The 20,435-nt window shown below is 40.8% G+C and overlaps 1 protein-coding gene across 3 annotated transcripts in view; it reads right to left on the bottom strand.

Annotated features, from left to right (window-relative positions):
- The window catches only part of SMG6 (SMG6 nonsense mediated mRNA decay factor), a gene marked incomplete at its 5' end in the record, with an annotated part of 207,239 nt that overhangs the window by 133,342 nt on the left and 53,462 nt on the right, over positions 1-20,435 (bottom strand). The gene's annotated exons all lie outside the window — the stretch shown is intronic.

Below are 20,435 nucleotides of genomic sequence, written 5' to 3' on the forward strand. Positions count from 1 at the left end.
AAAAAGTGAAATACATAACCAAGAGTGAGACAGACATACAAGGAAAAAGAAAGGGGATCTGGGCAGGGAGACAGGTTGGACAGGGAAATGGGGTGAGATGGAGTTTTGTCTGGCAGCTGCTGTTCGTGGTCTCATATTGTTGCAGATCAATCGATCAAGGATGCAGTGCTGCTGGCCCAGTGGCACAAGACAAACCACAGAGTTGGCTTTAAGTTCGGCACTTGCGAACTGCTGACCTTAAGTTTTCAAACCAAAAATATTCTTTGGGAAACAGTAATACCAGGTTTAGTCCAACCAGCCAAGCAAAAACAAGGACTACTAACCTGAAGTAACACCCTATTCAGTTACATCAGGCACCAACCCTTCACAGCCATCAACTGGGAAGTCTACAAACCTGAAACCACACCCCACCAAAAACCAACTCCAGGCTCTGACTCAACCAACTAGGCAATGATAACCAGAAATGCTCAAACAAGTGACGGTGTTTCAAAATTAGCTTTACCAGGACCTACTCAAGCAGGAAGGCCAGTCCTCACTCAGAGCCAGAGATATAGCAATTCTTTCTCAGGTGACATATGCACAACTCCAGTGGAATCTGCATTCAACACTCAGGGCAGGATTTGGTGCTGACTTACAAAGCCAATTTCTAAACAAAGAATTAACATGTTGTAGTGAATGAGGGTTTGATTTTGGGGCTTGAGGTTTTTGGGTCTTTTTGTTTTTGCTAAATTCATCTAAGTTAGGGTGATGCTAAAATTGATCTCCTAAACTTATAATCCTTACTTGAGTGAATGGGTATGCTATTAATAACTCATAAACAGGGTCTATCCCTAGGCAAACTAGAACTTACCTTCACCCTAACCTAAGCCATAGTAGCTTTTCTTCTCTCTGGGTCAGTATTATAACATTTTAGCTGAGAAGAATCTTTTTAAAAAGCCAGGGCTGCTCCTGATTACTGCCAAAGCACTTTCTTTTTGAGCTCCTCCAATGGAGAGGTAAACAAATCAATTAAGTTAACTGCAAAAACTAACAAGAAAGATTGAGCTGACAATCAGGATTCTGGAGAAGCTAAAAAATCCAGGCAGCAGCTTCAGGGGAAACGGGAAATGTGCCACAGATGGAGCTGCTGAGGCTGATCCACCAGGCCTCTCAGTGTTAGGCCCTGATGCCTCAGCCAGCTTCAAACAGGGGAGGGCGGGCAGACCTTGGTGCAAGTTTGCTGAGTTCCAGGCCATCATTCTTGAGGGTGTAATAACCATGGGCTGTAGCACACATGTTGAGGGATGAGGGAAAAAAATAAACAGAGAGACAAAAGAATGAAGATGCACTGCCAATTTCAATTGTGCAGCTTTTATTTTTAAATGCTTATCAAGCTGAGAGAGAGCAGAGTTCTTGGAAAACAAGGTTTCCTTTTTTCCAATGCCAGCGTAAAACACCCTCAAGGACGGGCACTGCACAGACTGTAACAACAAGGAACGTGGCTCTGCATCCTCCCAGCAGCACAGTCCGCCATGGGTCCCACGCTGCTCTGATTTCGGTTCAGCTGAGAACTCGAAATAACAGGCCCACTGCCTCTGGTAAAAACTGCTCTTTTTAAATTTTTTATTAATCTCCAAACTGGCTGTGTTAGAATTACAGCCCATTACCTACCAACTCTCTTCACTAATAAAATAAATTTGTAAAAGGCCTAATTACTAGTTTTACTGAACTACACTGCCTGGGGATCAAGTACAGGAAGCCGAAGGCTCAAACAGTTGTCAGCTAGGGGTGATGGGGAGGGGCTCAGGGAGGACCAAGAGTCACCAGCAGGAGAGAACATGAGGTCCACAGACCTCAGAGCCCAAGCCCAAAAAGAAACAAAAGGCCACTAACCCTGTTTTTGTTCTAAACAGCAGTGAGGATCCATGCCATCATGGCATTTTGGGAAGCCTGTCACGAGTTACACAGGCCTGTGCTGCCCACGCCCCAGCTCAGCAGAAAAAGAGAACTGCAGTCCAAGACTGATGGATCCAGGCTGTACTCTCAGCAGAGAGCTGGGAGAGTCTGACCAGTAAGGAAACAAACAGCCACCCTTTCTTCCCATCCCACTCTATCCTTCCACCCAATCCAAGCCCCCAAAGAGGAAAAATAAACAAAACAACAACAAATACAGGCAATTGCACAAGAGCTGTATCATGAAGGCAAGGACAACTGCAACAACTTCTGGGCTGTGCCCTGCACCTCATCCCAGAACGCTGATTACAGAGCTGGAAACGTTACTCACATGCTGAGCCAGTCAGCCCCTCATCTATGGCTGGTGCTGAGAAGTCTGACTAGGAACCAGCAGTCAACTCTGACACATTCATTTATAATAAAAGTTGTGTATTAAACAAACTAGTCCAACCTTAGACAAAAAGTAAGGAGAAAATGTGACTGTCATTCTTCATTGTCCACAAAGAACCCTCCTAGGCAAATCCCATGCATCTCTTGGACTTTGATAAACAGTGTTTCTCCTCCAGAGAACACCATTACCAAAGAATCTCTTTAAAAAAAAATCCTGATAAGAAACCCTGCTATGGCAGGTGAGTTAAACCTGTGGCAGACATCTCTTTTGGGGATGGCCAGTCTGGAACATGGTATTTCACTGAAGTAGAGAGGTCTGCAGTTACTCTCTGCATGCCACATGTTTAACCCTAAAGAACTGAGGAATGCTCTCAACGGGAAAAACACAGCAGCAAATGCTGGGATACCAAAGCCACAATTCCATGGGCCCCTGGAGCCTCTCAAACTAAGCTGCCAGCTAGGGAGCTAACACTAGCTTTGGATAAAATGCAGCTCTGGTAGAGTAATTAATTTTTTTCTTAACTGGGATTACATTAATTTTCAAGGACTAATGGAGTCCAGCTGTAATGGGAAGAGCGGCTGCCGATGCACAAAGGCACTTGTGCGTACAACATTATAAACACACACATACACACACACAGACCTATAAAAAGGATCCACTATAACAGGATATTTTTAGTTTCTACAATGCTGCACTAAAAATACAGCCCCGGCTGATACATCACGGCAGAACTATTCTCTCTCTGTCCCTTCAGGAACAGTTTAAAACATTTATTTTTGTTTCCTTTTGCGATGGTCAGAGTAAAGAGAAAATAGCAACTCATTGATAAGAGGAAACGAGAGAGACATGAAAAATTGAAAACTACCTAAAAACTCATGGAGAGGTTTATTTTATTAGTTCTTAATAAATATCTTGCAGATTTCCTCAGGAAATACACCAGATCACATGTAAAATAGTTTGATACTGATGTCAACTGCATCAACATATGAAGTCTATTAGGGTGAAGCCGCAGCAGGGTGATCAGCGTGCTGAAAAACTCCACAGTACTTGGGGGGGGGGATCTCACGGCCTTCCAAATTCTTCGAGAGGTAAAAAAGTCAGCCAAGACGCAGAGAGAGAAAGAGAAAAAAAAAGATCCCACATCCTGCTTTCAGCTGCCAGCAATGTGAAGTGCCCAGAGATTAATTCTACGTCTGGCCTGGAAATGTGACTTTAAAGCATGAGGGAGGGGAGTTGGGGGGGGGGGGCGGTGAGGAGGAAAGAGGAAAGAGAAGGGCAGGCTAACTGAGGCTGGCAGCAGGCCACCAACCCCCTCCCAAGCCATGTTTCAATGTAGACAGAAGTAAACCCCAATAGACAGCAGCGCCTCAGCCTGCCAGGGCCTTACACCAGCTGCAGCGCATCTCGCTCTCTCCACTCAGCCCCAAGTGCAGATGTTCCCTGCAGCATCACTTCCGCTCGACTTTCTTTTAAAGAAATAGCACACATATGTGGAGACCTTTCCACCACTTCCCAAAAGGACTTTCTTTGCCTTTAAAGGCCTCAAAGCAAGGGTGAAACTGATAGCAGGTTCCCTAACGGCTCAATGAGCTCTGTCCCAGTCTCCCTTGGAAAGGATCATCCATAGGCTAAATAGCATTAGTTAACAGGAATTTCTTTATAAATTTGGCTTCCTATTGTCTTCAGAGGGAGAAAGAAAGCCCCATAGTTTGGGACTAAGGCTAAAAAGGGGGAAAGTATGTCTAAGATTTTTAATCCTGGTTTCTCAAAGCAGTCTACTGTAGCATTACCATCTCAGGGGGGTTCTGATGGCTTTATCATCATGGAGCTTGCATAAAGCAGTCTTAAAAAAGTGTTTTTAAAGCACATGAACATTAGTTACTGAGCACAATTACTTAGTTGCAAAAAATATACTAATTTTTAAAGAAATTAATTATATACCTGAACTCATTTTATACAATCTCAGACCCTGATTAAGTTAATCATTACAGATTAAGTACCTAATTTTGAAGTCAGCCTTGAACACTGTTAGGGATTTGATAAAATATCAGTCTTTTGTCCTCAAGAAGCTCATACTTTGGTTAAGGGATCTGTGCATTTTATAAAGCTAAAATAATGGCATTTTTTTAGAATAGCTAAATATTCACTAGTTGGTCTATCAGGTTGTTGGTTCTTCTGGAATGAAAGAAGAGAATTAGAAGAATCAGTAACGTCAAAAGAAAACAAGAGTTGGTAAATCCTCAAAACCAAAGTTGCTTTGTTTGAAATTCAAGTTCAGGAAAGGAAACAGAATCTTCCCTTAAGGGAAGAAGAAAAATACTGGCCATCAGTGGCAAATGTACTATGATGAGAAGATTTAATTCAACAAATACTTGTTAAATGTCTTATTTTTTCTACTGCTTTTCAGAGAGAGAGAGAGAGAGAGAAACATCAACATGATAGAGATGTATGGATCAGATGCCTCCTGCATAGTCCCTATTGGGGACTGAGTCCGAAACCCGGACATGGAATTGAACCGGCAACCTTTCAGTGCACAGGATGACTGAACCAGCAATTGAACCAGGAATTGAACCAGCAACCTTTCAGTGCACAGGATGACTGAAACATACCGGCCAGGGCTTAAATGTCTTATATGCACAAGGTACTAGATGTAGAAACAGATTTAGAAGTGGTTACGTAATTTGCATGATGCAGCAAATAACAGAGCCAAAATTAGAACCTAGTTTTATTTAACTTCAAATACTTTGTCATTACAATTTCTAAAAATGAGTTTCTTATTACAAAAATATTGTGATCATTACAAAAAACTACAAAAAATACAGAGAAAACAAAAGAAAATCTAAAACATCATAATTCCAAAATCCTAGAGCATCATGATTGTTTTGATCAATGTCCATCAGTCTTTTTATGAACATAAGTATAATATCTATTATCTTACAAAAATGTGATCAGTTGCAAAGTTCATAACCATGGCCTTCAGAGAAAAGACAGACCACATTTTCAGAAGCAGACCCCACCTCAAGTCACCCAGAAAACAGAAACATCATGACCTGACTCCCCATACTGGGCAGCACAGATCTCTTCCATCCCTGGCCTCTTGCATATTCCCGAGTCCAAGGTAGTCAGATGCACTGACTCACTCAGCAGGAATGCTGCCTTCACTACACTTTCCACAGTGTTTACAAAGCCAAGACTAACCAGTGGGAGCCATCAGAAATTATGGGAAATACCTGTATCCAAATGTCGCTGGTGGAGTATGGTCCCATGCACTGGTGGCTTGTGGGCCCTCCAGTAGCACAGCCTTACTCCCTTGTCAGCTCAATAGATGGTGTACTCCAAGAGTTTTTACTCTAAAATAAAGATATACTTTCTCAATAACATTCTGTACCACACAGACCATTCATTAGTGAAAAGTGGGATAGCTACAAAAGGCAACCATGCTCCTTCCTCCCTAAAAGAGCAAGACAACAGGACCGCTCACCTACATACCCATGGTAACTTTCCAACCTTGAACTATCCCCAACTGGCAGGTTTTCACCTGACGTGAGATGAGGCGAGCAGCCTGACCCTGACAGTGCAGTCCATGATGACTCCAGCCTTACCTCACTCAAAGTTTAATGCATAAAAATGGGCTGATCTGTTGGCTGGAAACTTTTACATGTGATGTAAAAGGTCTACTCTCACAACATGTTGTTGCATTAATTAAGCATGTAGGAGTGGTTCCTCACATCTCTTACCTAACAAATTGTGCTAGAATTCCCTTCAGCTCATGGGAATGAAAATATATTTGCAGAGCTAGCTAAAATTTTCTCCAGTGGAAACACCTTTTTACGCTTAAGAGCAATGGAAAAAATCACAAAGGGAAAAATATGACATTTTGAACTATTTAAAAACTTTTCTACATAAAAAACATGAACATAATTAAAATAAAATACAATTAAGAAAATTATCAATATACAGAAAGGACTTACTATATTTACTATCTGTAAAGCTCAAATAAATTGATACAAAAGATACTAGGCTAGATAGAAAAATGAGCAGAGTATAAGACTACACAGAACTATAAATGGTTAATAAAACAAAAAAAAATGTCCATTCTGACCAATAATCAAAGAAATGAAATTTAAAACAAGATAGGTCGGAAGACAGCTTGGCAGTTTCTTACGAAACTAAACATAGCCTTACAATATGATCTAGCAATCACACTCCTTGGTATTTATCCAAATGAGTTAAAATCTTATGTCCACACAACAACCTTCACACAGATGTTTATAGCAGCTTTACGCATAATTGCTATAACTTAGAAGTAACCAAGATGTCCTTCAGTAGACTAACAAATAAACTGTGATATATTCAGAAGAAATATTATTTAGTACTAAAAAGAAATGAGCTTATCAAGCCATGGAAAGACATGGAGGAATCTTAAATGCATACTAAGTGAAAGAAGCCAATCTGCAAAGGCTACATTCTATATGATTCCAATTATGTGACATCCTGGAAAAGGCAAAACTATGGAGACAGTAAAAAGATCAGTGGTTGCCAGAGGTTTGGGCAAGGGAGGGATGAATAGGCAGCGTACAGAGGACTTTTAGGGCAATGAAACTATTCTGTATGATACCATAATGGTGGATACATGCCATTATGTATTTGTCAAAAACCACAGAATTTACAACACCAAAAGTAAACCTCAACATAAACTATAAACTTTAGGTGATGATGACATGTCAATAAAGGTTCATTAATGCTAACAAATGTATCACTATGGTTCTGGATATTGACTGGGGGGGGTTTGTGTGTGTTTGGGGGCAGGCGATATATGGAAACTCTGTACTTTTCACTCAATTTTGCTATGAACTTAAAACTTCTCAAAAATAAAATCCATTAAAAAAAGGTAGTTTTCATCTATCATTCATTCAACAGATATATGAATGCAGTCATTGTGCCAAGGACTATAAAACATAAAAAATACTCAGTGCTAGTAAGAGGTAGTAGCAGGGCATTCTCAAACACTGCTGTAGGAGTATAAGCTGGCACAACTTCTTAAGAAAGTAATCCAGCACCACGTATCAAATCATTAAGACTTCAAACCCTGCCCTGGCCAGGTAGCTCAGTTGGTTAGAGCATTGTCCCCATACACCAAGGTTGTGGGTTCGATCCCCAGTCAGGGCACATACAAGATCAACTAGTGAATGCATAAATGAAACAACAAATCTATGTTTCTCTCTCTCTCTTCCTCTCTAAAATCAACTTAAAAAGACTTTAAACCCTTTAACCCAAAAATTGAGCTTCTAAAAATATATTCTAATAAAACAATACGAAATGTAGACAAAGGTTTTATGTACAAAGATGTTAATTACAGCATTACTTATAATACTAGAAAAGTGGGGGGGATGTCCAAAAACAGGGTAATGATTACATGAATGTTAAAATATTCATATGAGAATGTTATTCAACCATTAAACAAGTTTACAAAAAAATTTATAACTGAATACTTACATTAAGTACAAACAGTAGAATCAAACATTTTCAGTAACCTTTCAACTGTGTAAAAATAAAATTGAATATATACATATAGGAGGGAATATCACTGCTGGGAAATTGGTTTATAGGTGGTTTCCTCCTTTATTCTGATTTTTTTATTACTTTCAACAAAACCCAAAATGTTAAATATTTTTAAAGAAATTATTTAGTTTTCATAAACAGGACAGAGTTCCTCCAGTATGGTGACAGTAAAAATATGGTAAATGAGTAGAGAAGGAGAAATAAAAGAATATTTATGGGCAGGAAGAAAGGACAGAGAATAAATGATGAAAGATTTAGGAGATCAGAAAAAAATCCGAACTTATGCTATTCTCAAAGAAATTTTACTTTCCAGAGCCTCAAAGACACTGATTCCAGGATTAACGCTAAATACCAAGGCACATTTAATGTATTTTTATTTAATACCAGGATACAAAACATGGATTTGGAAATTACATTTTCAAAAACATCACCTTAACAAAAAACATGGAAAGACAGTAAAATTATGAACAATGACACATAACAGATACCCCTGGCCTTGCCATTCAATCTTCACTGCCCAGACTGATTTGCTAACAAACTTAATTCTTGAACTCAATTCAAAACATACTGAGAACTTACAGCACACTAGGCACTGTTCTAGATGCTCACGATACATCAGCAAATAAAACAGGTCAAGGTTCCCTATCTTCAGGGAGCTTGCATTCTTGCATAGAAGTAGTAGGGGAAAATAAGTAATAAACATATGCACAAAAAAACAAGTAATCTAATATTTAGAAAATAAGTGTCATGAAAAAAGAAAGTAGAGCAGAATGGGGGAGATCAGGAGTACAGGGTGGGAGTGAAGCAGTTTCATTAACAGGATCAAGGTAAGACTCATAGAGGTAACATTTAAACAAAGACTTAATAGGAGTGAGGTATTTACTCTGAAGACAGCTGAAGCCAGGGCATTCCAAGTAGAGACAAATGCTAATGCAAAGGTCCAAAGTGGGGAGAATCCCTGGCTTATCAGGGGACCTGCAGGAAGGCAATGTGCCTGAAGCAGAGGAAAGTAAGCCAGGAGAACAGCAGTGAATGAAGTCAGAGAGAGGCAATGTGGGGATGGTGAGGAGGGGAGTTTCATATAAAAAGGAGTTGTAAAGACTATAGCTTTTACTCTGAGGGAAATGGGAAGCCAGTGGAGGATTTTGAACAGAGTGATATGATCTGCTGATCTTAAAAGAATCACTGCATGTGCGTGTATGTGTTTGTGTGTTAGGAGGATGGGGAAACGGGTAACAAAGATTATTTAGGAGTTTCAAGTCTTTCTGGATTGTCTTTCTCTTCATGTTTAAAAAGTAGTATTATCTACAAGAGGTATTCAGGCCATGTTTGCAAAGAGGGTTTTCTCTTCCAACCCGGGATCTTGAAGAATGTGTCAATGGCCTGCAATTGTGTCCTTAGCAGGCATCTCAAAACAATGATTACCAAACATTTCTCTCTCTTCTCATTGCCCTGACATGAGTTCTGGGCATCACCCTCTCTCAGGGGAGAGGTGAAAGGAGATTATGCAGTTCAAGCAGTGATAACAGGATGACGTCACAGGTATGCCTCAAAGAAGCCTCCAGTGAATTCATTCTGCAGTGATTAACTCTACCCTGCCAACGCCAGCTGGAGAAGGGATGAAGAAAGCTGACACAGCCGTAAGCCCTGGGCAGGCATTACAAGATCCTATTCCCTCCAGTCCCCTACCAGCCCCTCCCCTCTTTCAACCACTGATCCTTGCTTCAGAAGCCAAAGTGTGAACGGCACGTGTCTGGATTTCAGAAACCTGCCCGGCAGTTGGAAATTCCCTGCAGCGTGTCAATTGCTGCATCTGCTGTTGGCACTTGGGGCAAGGGATCACATGGGCATTTTCTGAAATAAGCTTCAAGATGGGAGTCTGATGTCTGAAGAGGGGACTAAGGAAGCCAGAAAACCCCAATTATAATAAATAAATTCCTAAATATATGACAATCTGACTTCTAAAAAGGAAACTAAGACATACAAGCAAACCAAACAGTCCTAAGATCAGCAGTAGTCAAGAACAAAAGCACAGAGCACCCTGACTAATGGAAAGGATTTTATGGGCCAACAGGGTTCACCAGATATGTAATGTAATGTGACTGAAACTAGAGAGCACTCTTTTCCAGATCTCTAGCTTATATGCTCTTAGTAAGAAATGGCTTCTATCATTTCAGCTGCAGGCCTCTCTCCCCACTCTCCTTTCCTTTCTTCAGCACCCAACTAGTCCTCTATACAGTCTATACCTTGAACACCTCTTGGAAAAATCTAAAAATGTGAGCCCAATAACCCCATCTACTATAAAACCAGGAGTAGAAAAGGAGCTACTCTTTGAAAGAGCAGCCTACATGCTCTTTCCCCCTAGATACAGATGCCCTAGCCACACTGCTCACAGAGCTAAAAGAATGCTAGAGTCTGAGGTTAAAAAAGGAAAAAGGAATCATAGCATTTCCTGCAGTAAAAAGGCAGATAGGCTAGGTACCTAGAATTATTCTCCCAATGAAATAACTATAATTACTCTGGAAACAGTATTTTTAAAATCTTTTAAGCAAGCATTGATGAGCTAGTAAATTAAAAAGGAATCCTCTGGTCAGAGATTGAATAAAGATGGGAAACTAGAGATGTAAGTGTGGAATACAGCCAGGCTTTATACCCTAAGAACATCTGCTACCTGATGAACTTGAGCTTCAGTTTCCAAAGTTTCATGGGTACAGCCAATAAAAGAGGATGCCCAAGATCTGTGCTGTAAAGTTGGGATCCCACAGAGCTACAGACAAAGTATAGGAGTGAATCAGAAATAACCTTTAGCCCACTGACAAAACAGCTGGAAAATTCCCTATGTCAAACCCTGGGCCTGACTAGAAGAGAAAAAAATACTGCACTGAAAATATGGACTATATACTAGTCCTTATAGGGATGTACAATCTGAATTCACATTACCTGGATGGTATGAAAACCCTCAAGCAAATATTTTAGAGTGATTATTTTAGACTCACACCGGGCTGTGGACAACACCAAACTTAAATCCTTTCCCCTTTTTCACCCCAGGCCTCCAAGAATTCTCACTAATGAAATTCCACAGAAAATAAGCAGATTACAGGAAAAAAATTTAAATTACACAGGAAAAATTTTAGAAGGCACATGAGCAACAACCAGCAGAAACTCACCTAAATGAACCCCTTCATCATAATCTCAACCATAACCATGTTTAATACACTTTAAAGACATAAGAAACAAGCTTACAAATATGTTCAGGGAACCAGAAACTACTAAGAAAGAGTAGATTTGAAGAAAAAAACCAAAACATCTGGAAATAAAAATTTATAATTAAAATACCAAACTCAGTGGGGCATATTTAACAAATTAGATATAGCCAAGGAAAGATTCAGTGAACTGAAAGACAGAGTTAAGGAAGTTATCTGGAATGTAACACAGAAACAGAAAGTCAGAAAAATGAAAGAGAACTTTAAGACATTAAAGGCTGAGTAAGGTCTAACATAGGTCTAATCAGTCAGAGAAGAGAAAGCATGAGCAGATGTAGTATCTTTAAAAAAAGATGTAGATGCTAAGAATTTTCCAAAACTGCTGAAATCAACTCACAGATACATGAAGCCCAACAAATACTTAGCAGAAAAAATAATAAATAAATATAAACTTAGACAAATCATTAAACCTGTAGGACATCAAAGAGTTTTTAAAAAGACCTAGAAAGCACCCAGAGAGAAAAAATAGATTACTTTTAAAGAGAAACAATCACAACAGTGAAAGCCCAGAAACAGTAAAATATTTTAAATGGCCTGAAGGAAAATAACTGTAACCTAGAGTTCTATTACCAGTGAATACCTGTAAACGATCTTTTAGAAACAGAAAAAATAAAGCCTTTTTCAGACAAATAAAAACTGAAAAACTCTGTCATCAAAAGAACTTCACTAAATAAATTCTAAAGAACATACTTAAGGCAGGAAGAAAATGATCCCAGGTGGAGGGTCTGAAATGCAAAAGGAAATGAAAAGAAAGTAGTAAATGGGCAAGTATAAACAAACATTTACTGGCAAAATAATAACAACAACAACAACAAATAAAAACAATAATAATTTGTCCTGTAGAGTTCAAGAGGAAAAGAATCAAAATATATGACAGCAGCATATAAATTAGGACAATAAACAGGAAGAGAATGAATAGAATTTAAGCATTCCATGGTCCCTGTATTATTTAGGAGGAAAATGAAAATGCTGAATAACTTTTGACTTTTGGCAAGGTAAGTATGCATACTTTAATTCCTAAGGTAATCACAGAGAGAGAGAGAGCGAGAAGGGAGGGAGGGAGGGAGGGAGGGAGGGAGGGAGGGAGGGGAATGAAAAAAAATCTAAAAGAAAGTAAGAAAGGAGAGAAAAAAAGAAACAGAATAGGAGAATGAGAAAACACTGGGGAAAAAATATCTGCAAAACATTTATCTGATAAGGGGCTTATATCCAAATTATATAAAGAACTCTTAAAACTTAATAAAGACAAACGATTTTTAAAATGGGCAAAAGATTTTAATAGACACTTGCCAAAGAAGATAGAAAAATGGCAAATAAGTACATGAAAAGTCACTCATCATCCTCAGTCATCTAGGAAACACAAATTAAAACCAAAATGACATAGCCCTGCATATCCACTAGAATAGCTAAAGTAAAAAAGATGGACAATACCAAATGTTGGCAAGGATGCAAAGAAAGTAGAATTCTCAGACACTGCTGAAGGGCATGTAAAATAGTTCAAACACTTTGAAGAACAGTTTAGCAGTTTCTTATAAAGTTAAACACTTACCATATGACCCAAGAAATCCACTCCTAGGTATTTACCCAAGAGAGATGAAAACATATGTTCGCAAGACGTTCATATAAATGTTCATGGCATTTATACTCATAATGGCCCAAAACTAGAAAAAACCCAAATGTTCCATCAACAGGTAACTAGATAAACAAAACTGCAGTATATCTATACAATAGAATACTATACAGTAATACAAAGGAATGCAATCCTGATAACATGTAACATGAATAAATCTCAGAAATATTATGCTGAGCAAAAGAAGCCAGACACAAAAGAGTATATAAAATTCTAGAAAAGACATATCCAATGTATAGTGACAGAGAGCAAATCAGGTTTCCTGGGGTCGGAGATAGAAAAGGAGAGAAACTGAACTAGGCACAAAGAGAACTGTTTGGGATGATGGAAATGTTCTGTATCTTGACTATAATGATGGTTACTTAGGTATATAAATTGGTCAAATTTATTGAAATGCACCCTTAACATTGGTGCATTTTATTGTATATAAACTTTACTTCAATAATATTGATTTAAAAAATTGGATGGTATAGTATGTAAATCCAAATATACCAACAATAACAGTAACTGTCAATGGACTCAATGCTCATAATAGCCCTGAAGAGAAAATTCAAATGTCCATAAAAAGAAGAATGGATAAACTGTAATAAATGAATAAAATGTAGTATTGTAGCAATGAAAATGAACACTATACATCAACATAAATAGAAGTCACAAACACTACATGGAACAAAATAAGCCAGAGAAAAAGAACATAAATAATATGATTAGCATGATTCCATTTATATGCAAACAAAACCAAGCTATGTTTTGTTTAGGGAGTGTATGATAACTTAGATGATAACACTATAAAGAAAAGCAAAGAGATGATGTATTATAGAATTGTACAACTGAAACCTATATAATTTTATTAACCAATGTCACCCCAATAAATTCAATAAAAGTTTCTTTTAAAAAGCAAGGAATGCATTCCACAGGTCAGGATGGTAATTAGATGAAAGGGAAAGAGAAAGCTATGAAAGGAATGAAACACATAAGGAGCTACTAAGGTACTGACAATATTCTAGTTTTTAACCTGGATGGTGGTTACACATATATTCACTTTATCATTCTTTCAAATGGTTTATACTCATACTCCTTTCTATATGAATGATATATCCATATTTACCACCCTCCACCCTCAGGCCAAAAAAAGAATCACAGTCTCTCTCGTATAAGAATGGCATGTGAAAGCCTCTTTATAAAAAGCAATGATACATGCTCTGGCCGGCATCTCAGTGGTTAGAGCGTCAGCCCACGTACCAGAGGGTCTCAGTTTTGATTCCCAGTCAAGGGCATGTACCTGAGTGGCAGGTTCAATCCCCAGCCCTGGTTGGGCACATGTGGGAGGCAACCAATTTCTCTCTCTCCCCCCCAAGCACCTTCCTACTCTCTCTAAAAAATAGAGGGAAAAATTATCCTCAGGTGAGGATTAACAAAAAAATAAAATAAAAAGCAAAGATACTAGAAAAGATGGTGAAAATAAAAAACAATATTCCTTAAAAATCCCCTCCCCCCCTTTCAAAAGAGACACTACATATCCCAAAGAAAAAGAAAGACCAAACAACTCTTACCAACTGGTCATGAACAAACGTTTTCCACCGTGAGAGGGAGATTCCCCCTTGCCCATGACAACAGTAAATATGGACCCCAGACACCTTGATTTGCCCAAACTGTATCCTTCTGCCAGCTTCTTACCTGTGGCCCTATTTGAGCCTCAAGCAACTTGGGAGAATTGTGACTCTCCCAACTTCCTCATCTGTGCTTTAGTTCCTCTTCTGTCTCAGATCAGATTCAAAGATGACTTTCTTCATCAAAGAATAGCAGCTGCTGAGGTATGGGATTTGGAGACAGGAGATGCTTGCATTGTTTAGCTGTCTCAATTAAGTCCAGAGAACTTTTTGTGTCTTCTGATATAGAAGGCTGGACACTTGAGACCTGAGTGTAATTTACTAGCTGTGCAACCTTGCTTACATTACTTAACCTTTCTGATATGTTTCTCATCATCTATAAAATAAGACACAAAATATTTGTCTCACCTCTCAGAGGGCTAATATGAGAATTCATATGTAGCAACTATAAAATGTCATTAGATATTATCACAGTGTTGTTCTGTTGTCATTATTGGCCACTACCTCTGAAAGCTACAATTCTTCCCCAGACCAACATTTAGTTGGTTAGGGCCCTAAGTACAACTTAATCCCCCCAATCTCCATCCCCAGAACACACCCACTTCCTCTGTGTATTCAATGAACATATCAGGCCTGAGCCCCCGTAAGCAACACATTTAGAATTATATTCCTCAGGAAAAGCTTAAAGAGAGCTCAAAAAAGGCAGCTGAGAGTCCTGCTGCCAATATTCCACCCAATAATGTCTCTTTTTCAGAATAAGTCCATCCTGGAGCAAAAAAAAAAAATCAAATTGAGAAGCTATAAAATGGCAACAGAGATGAGGTATCTAGCCCACATTAACTACCGGGCAATGACGGGATATTGCATTTCTGCCCTCTACACCAAAGTAGCCATGTACATCAAACCACACTGTTACCTTGGGGCAAAAACAGACATTTCTTCAACTGACATGATAAGAGGCTTATTTTTATTGGTATAAATGAATTTTCTTTCTTTAGCTTTTCATAACTGCTTCTCCTCCCCCAACCTAAAGTAACAGATTCATTCTGAAAACAACGGGGATCCTGGAATCCAGAGTTAGGAAGGTCCCTGACAAATTTCTTTTTCTTCTTTCCAGGGAATTCTGAGGGGAAAAATCTACGTTAAGCAGCCTGTTGATAGTTGTGTCTTCCCTGGAGGGATAGAGGGCATAGCTGAAGGATGCATCTTCCTCTGGCCTGCCTTCTAACGCCTAGCCTCTTCTGACCTTTGAATCTATTTCTCACAAAATGTGTTGGCCAAGCTGGATCTTTGTTAATTGACTCTGAAAATGAAGGTCAGGCAGTGCTGATTACCTGGAGAAATCTACCCATGGATCCTTGAGGAGAAAAAGCCCAAGGGCTTCTACCACCAGAGATATAGAAGGCTGAATGAGAGGGCCAGTTTATACTCAAGCTTAACCCCTTATGAAAGGTGGATTTCCTGTACAACTGTTCTGACAAGCAGAGGATTACGCACTTCATACATTCTGCTTGGGTAAGAGACTCAGACAGAAGTGAACCGCCACAGAGGAGCAAATCACTCTACCAAAGGTCTCTAAGGTGGCTGAATGCTACAGACAAAATTTTGGTTGTGAATCGAACTTCCCAACTAGACTCAACCTGCATACACAACATTATGAAGGTGGGAGGAGGTCCCCATCTCAAGTATCCCACACATCTGAGTTAAGCTCTCTCAGTCCCATATAGATAGCTATGACTCTCTGTCTCTCTGGAGGAGCACATGTGGCACTCTCTCTACCTCCTGCAATTCAGGATTACTAACAAACCATAAAAGCAAGCATAAATGATTATGAAAGGAATGCCAGTCTAGTCCTGCCTCAGTCCCAGCCCCTAAATGTTCCCTAAAGGCAGGAAGCACCAATGGCACACATAAGAAGTGTCTCTTGGGTGCCCTCTTGCTGCCACCAGAGCTTCTCTGCAAGGCTGAGACGGAGGCCTACTCTACGAACTGGTAGAGGAGGAAGAAGAGGGGCCAGGGCACAGCCAAGGGAAGTTATTCCAGTGGTGGCCAACGAATAACATCCAATGATTTATAGGAAGTATAATCCAATAATACAGTAAAATAAAACAGTGTGTGCCTGAGATGGTTTTGATTCCAGGAATTATAAAACATATTTTTAAAAAGAGAGAGAGCAAGAGGGGAAGAGAAAAAGGAAGGGGGGGGGAAGGCCAGATTGGAGCAAATTGGGCACAGATGGGGGATGCAATGGGCTTTTAGTGATGCCCTACCACAAATGTTGCTTCAATTATTCCTCTTCAAGAAACTAGAGTTTTATTTCCTTAAATTACAGAATTTTTAAAAAATTAAAATTTTTGGCGTGCTTGTGGTTTAGATCAACAGTTCACCTTCCAGCACCACGTCAGCCAATCAGACGGCTACTAAAGTGTTAAATACTGAGGCACGTGGAAAAGGCCCATTTGTCCCTTCAGGCCTGAGGATGCCATAGAGCAATTACCAATTATGACATCATTCTGGGAAACACCTATCACCACCACCCATCACTTGTCAAAAGATAATTCTGGACAAAGGCCAGGTGAGGAACACACACTGTTCAATGAGAGCAGGCTTGCCTTCTTCATCCATACATTCAGTAACTACTGGGTGCCTAATAAATGCAAGGCACTATGCTAAGGGACCCCAAACATCCCTCAAATTTATCTGTCCCCAACCACTTCACTATAGAGTACTAGGATTCTAGACTCTTCATAGCCCCACTGATGCAGGATTTTTGCGTAGGGCCCATTCATTAGAGGAGCAAATAACAGCCTCCCCACCAACAGTCCTGAGTGTTAAGATCACTGCTGAGACTGGAAAGTTTAGTTGGTAAAATAATGTGGCAAAATTCAACTTATTTTCTCCTATGGACAGGGGGGGCAAATCTGACCTCACAACCTCTGCATCCCTGAGCTCTGGGAAAAACTATAACCTAGGAAAAGGGGAAAGATGCCTCTCTCACCACCATCTCAGTTTTTTCCTTCATTTTGTCTTGTGAGGTGTCCAAAGCTTTTAAATAGTTCTCTCTCTCTCGACCACAAGGAAAACACATCTGAAAAGTATGCACACTAAAGTGATAGTATCATTCCTACCCCTGGACTATAGGTATTTTGAAAAAAGGACTGTTATACAAGGGTAACAATGAACACACACACACAAATAAAATGAACTAGAGGGATCATAAAGGACATACGTTTTAGTAAGGCATCCCTGTTGCTCTCCGAATCATACTCCTTGGGTTCACATTTACAGGGAAGGCCCAGGCACAGACTGAGAGGACCTCGACTGCCTTGGGGGCCACAGATCACCTCTGCTTCAGGCTGGAACGTTCTTTCTCCACAGAGTCCAGGAACTGACATATGCAAACACCCACCCAGAAGGACGTGTCCAAGAAGGAATGGAAAGAAAAATGATGGCCCAGATGTTCTGTAACTTGCAGTGACTGCCAAATCACCACAGACCCCAAGCACCTGGGAGGGCCAGGCAGCATCAGGCCCTTGCTTCCTGGTCTCAGCCAGCCAGGGTCCCACAGCTGGGTGGCTGGCGACTCTGACAGCAAGCTGAGTGGCCTGGAGAGAAGACTAGAAGGGCACCGGCTGACAGGACTTTGGGGCTGAACACTCAGGGCTGATTTATCACTTCCTTACTCATAAAAATGTGATTCAAACTGCTGTTGATTAGTGAAGGATTTAAACCTTTACCCTCTCTCCCCAACCCCCTACCCTCTCCACCCCCGGCACAGATGCTGCTACTCAGCCACAACACCCCCTTCTTGCCACTGTCCATGCAAGCACAGCACAGGGGCCCAGAGAAGATGACTCATATGCTGGGAAATGGAAAAGTGCATCTTCCCACCAACCAGCCCCGCTGAGTGCTCGGCTCACCCCTCTCCCAATGGCAGCCCACACAGTGGGGTCTGGACAGCCGCCTCAGCTGCACACCGGGTACTTGGCAGCACGTCCACAGAGCTCTCTGTCCTAGTTGAGTGTTACATCCTGTGGCCCAGGCTGTTTACCCCTGAAACACCCTAGGAACTTCTGACCACCTAGCATCCTCCTCCTCTTGGCCCCAGTTGCCTCAGGGAGGGGAGAATCAGGGCAAGGCCAGGAATGAGCCACAGGGTCTCAAGCACAGGCTTTGCCATGTCCTTCCTAGCTAGCAGGTCCTCACATAACCAACCATGGAGAAGAGTCCTAAAAAAAAGTTCCCTGGCCTCAAATGGGGAACCATCTATTTCCTTCTTTCTCTGTTCTCACCATCTCACCTTCCTTTCGTCTGTGTTTTTTAACCTTTTACTAAACAACAGCTACAAGAAAAGGACTCACTGGTGGCCTATGAAGGCCAAGGTGTTCCTTTTAATGGAGCAGAAGCTGCTGACAGCAGATGCTTCACAGGCAAGAGCCGCAGGTCTTTTACATTCACACCTCCAGAGATTACAGGTCACCTGATGCTAGAAAAATACCCTGGCAGAGGCTGCAGCTCTGTGACGGGCAGCTCACTGAACTCTGCGGTTGAGGTTAGTGGAAGGCAGGAAAATGAATAGGAGGGCACCTCAAGAGGCCCCCTTTCCTGAGTCCACTGAGCTTCCCACTTGGTAGCAGAACTAGCAGAGTAGTGAAGAAGGAATCAATCTCCTTCCTGCCCCTTTGGACTTCACAGCCTTACCACCAAACTTTATTTCTTCCTTCCTGGAACCACCACTGTCCCCCAGGACTGCATGCTTCCTCAGAACTATTCTCAGGAATAATTAGCCAAGTTCAAAATGGCACCTCAGCCTCTGCATCTTGCCTTCTGCTGGGAATTCCAGATGCTGCAGCAGGCAACATAAGGAAAAAATCCTCTACAACTCAGATGTGACTGAACACCCAGGCAGACTAGCAGAGGGCCTCATATAGAGTCCCAGGAAGAGCCAAGTTTCAAGGGAAACTGTGGCATACCCACTCATAAGCTGATGTTAACCCCCAAATATAAATGGAAAGGGAAATAAACCCATTTCACAGTGAGAGAGAGCACCAAGAAAAGGTGCAATAAGGGCCTGGCCAGGTAGCTCAGTTGGTTAGAGCATCGTCCTGATACACCAAGGTTGTGAGTTCGATACCTAGTCAGGAAACATACAAGAAGCAACCAAGGAACACAGAAACAAGTGGAACAACAAATTGATGTCTTTCTCTCCCCCCAAATCAATAAATTGTTCAAAAATTTAAAAAAAGAAGAAAAGAAAAAGTGCAGTAAGAGAACTAGCAACATTATGTCCAGAAATACCAGGTCTGTTTTACAATGGTGTCTCCATGGGTCAATTCCCATACTTGACATTTCAGATAATGACCTTTCAGCCCTGAGACCAAATTTTATTCTCTATCAATACCCTAAAGCAATTCTTTGGCAGCATGGACCAAATCTCCCTTGCAAACAAACACGCAAAATCATGTCATCCCCATGCTACATATTTTCACCAAGTCAAACCACATATCTGTACCTAAGTGGTGGAAAGGGAAGGGATCATGTAACATCCTTTGGCTGTGATCTGGTCATCAGAACATTTAAAAATCCTGACAATCAACATCCCCTCTGCCCACTCCCACCCTCTACCTCCCACACCCGCCTTAAAAACCCCCAGTGTTCAAAAAAGCGTTTCAGAATGCACACCAGTATGTTAGCCAAACTCTGGGCCTGGTGATTTTTGTGCTTCCAATTTGAGTCACCAAAGCTCATCAATTCTCTGTTCTTACTCCCTGGCAGGCTCCCACAAGGGATATCCCACAGGGAACTAGACTTTTCCATATTGAACAAACAGGGTACATGAGTCCAGAAACAGCTATTCCCAATCCCTGCCAAGCGTATGGTCTCTGCGATGAAACATTTCAGCAATGCCTCTCCCCTGGGAGAGGCTCTGGGTCTGCAGACTCCAAGAGGCCTTGCTGCTGCCTTTAGCACAGCCAGATGTGCAACAGCATCTCTGGGTTTGCAAATTAAGCTCTATACCCATGATTCCCTCCTTCCATCCCACCCAA

Source organism: Miniopterus schreibersii (assembly GCF_964146895.1).
Source record: "Miniopterus schreibersii genome assembly, chromosome: 16".
NCBI lineage: Eukaryota > Metazoa > Chordata > Mammalia > Chiroptera > Miniopteridae > Miniopterus > Miniopterus schreibersii.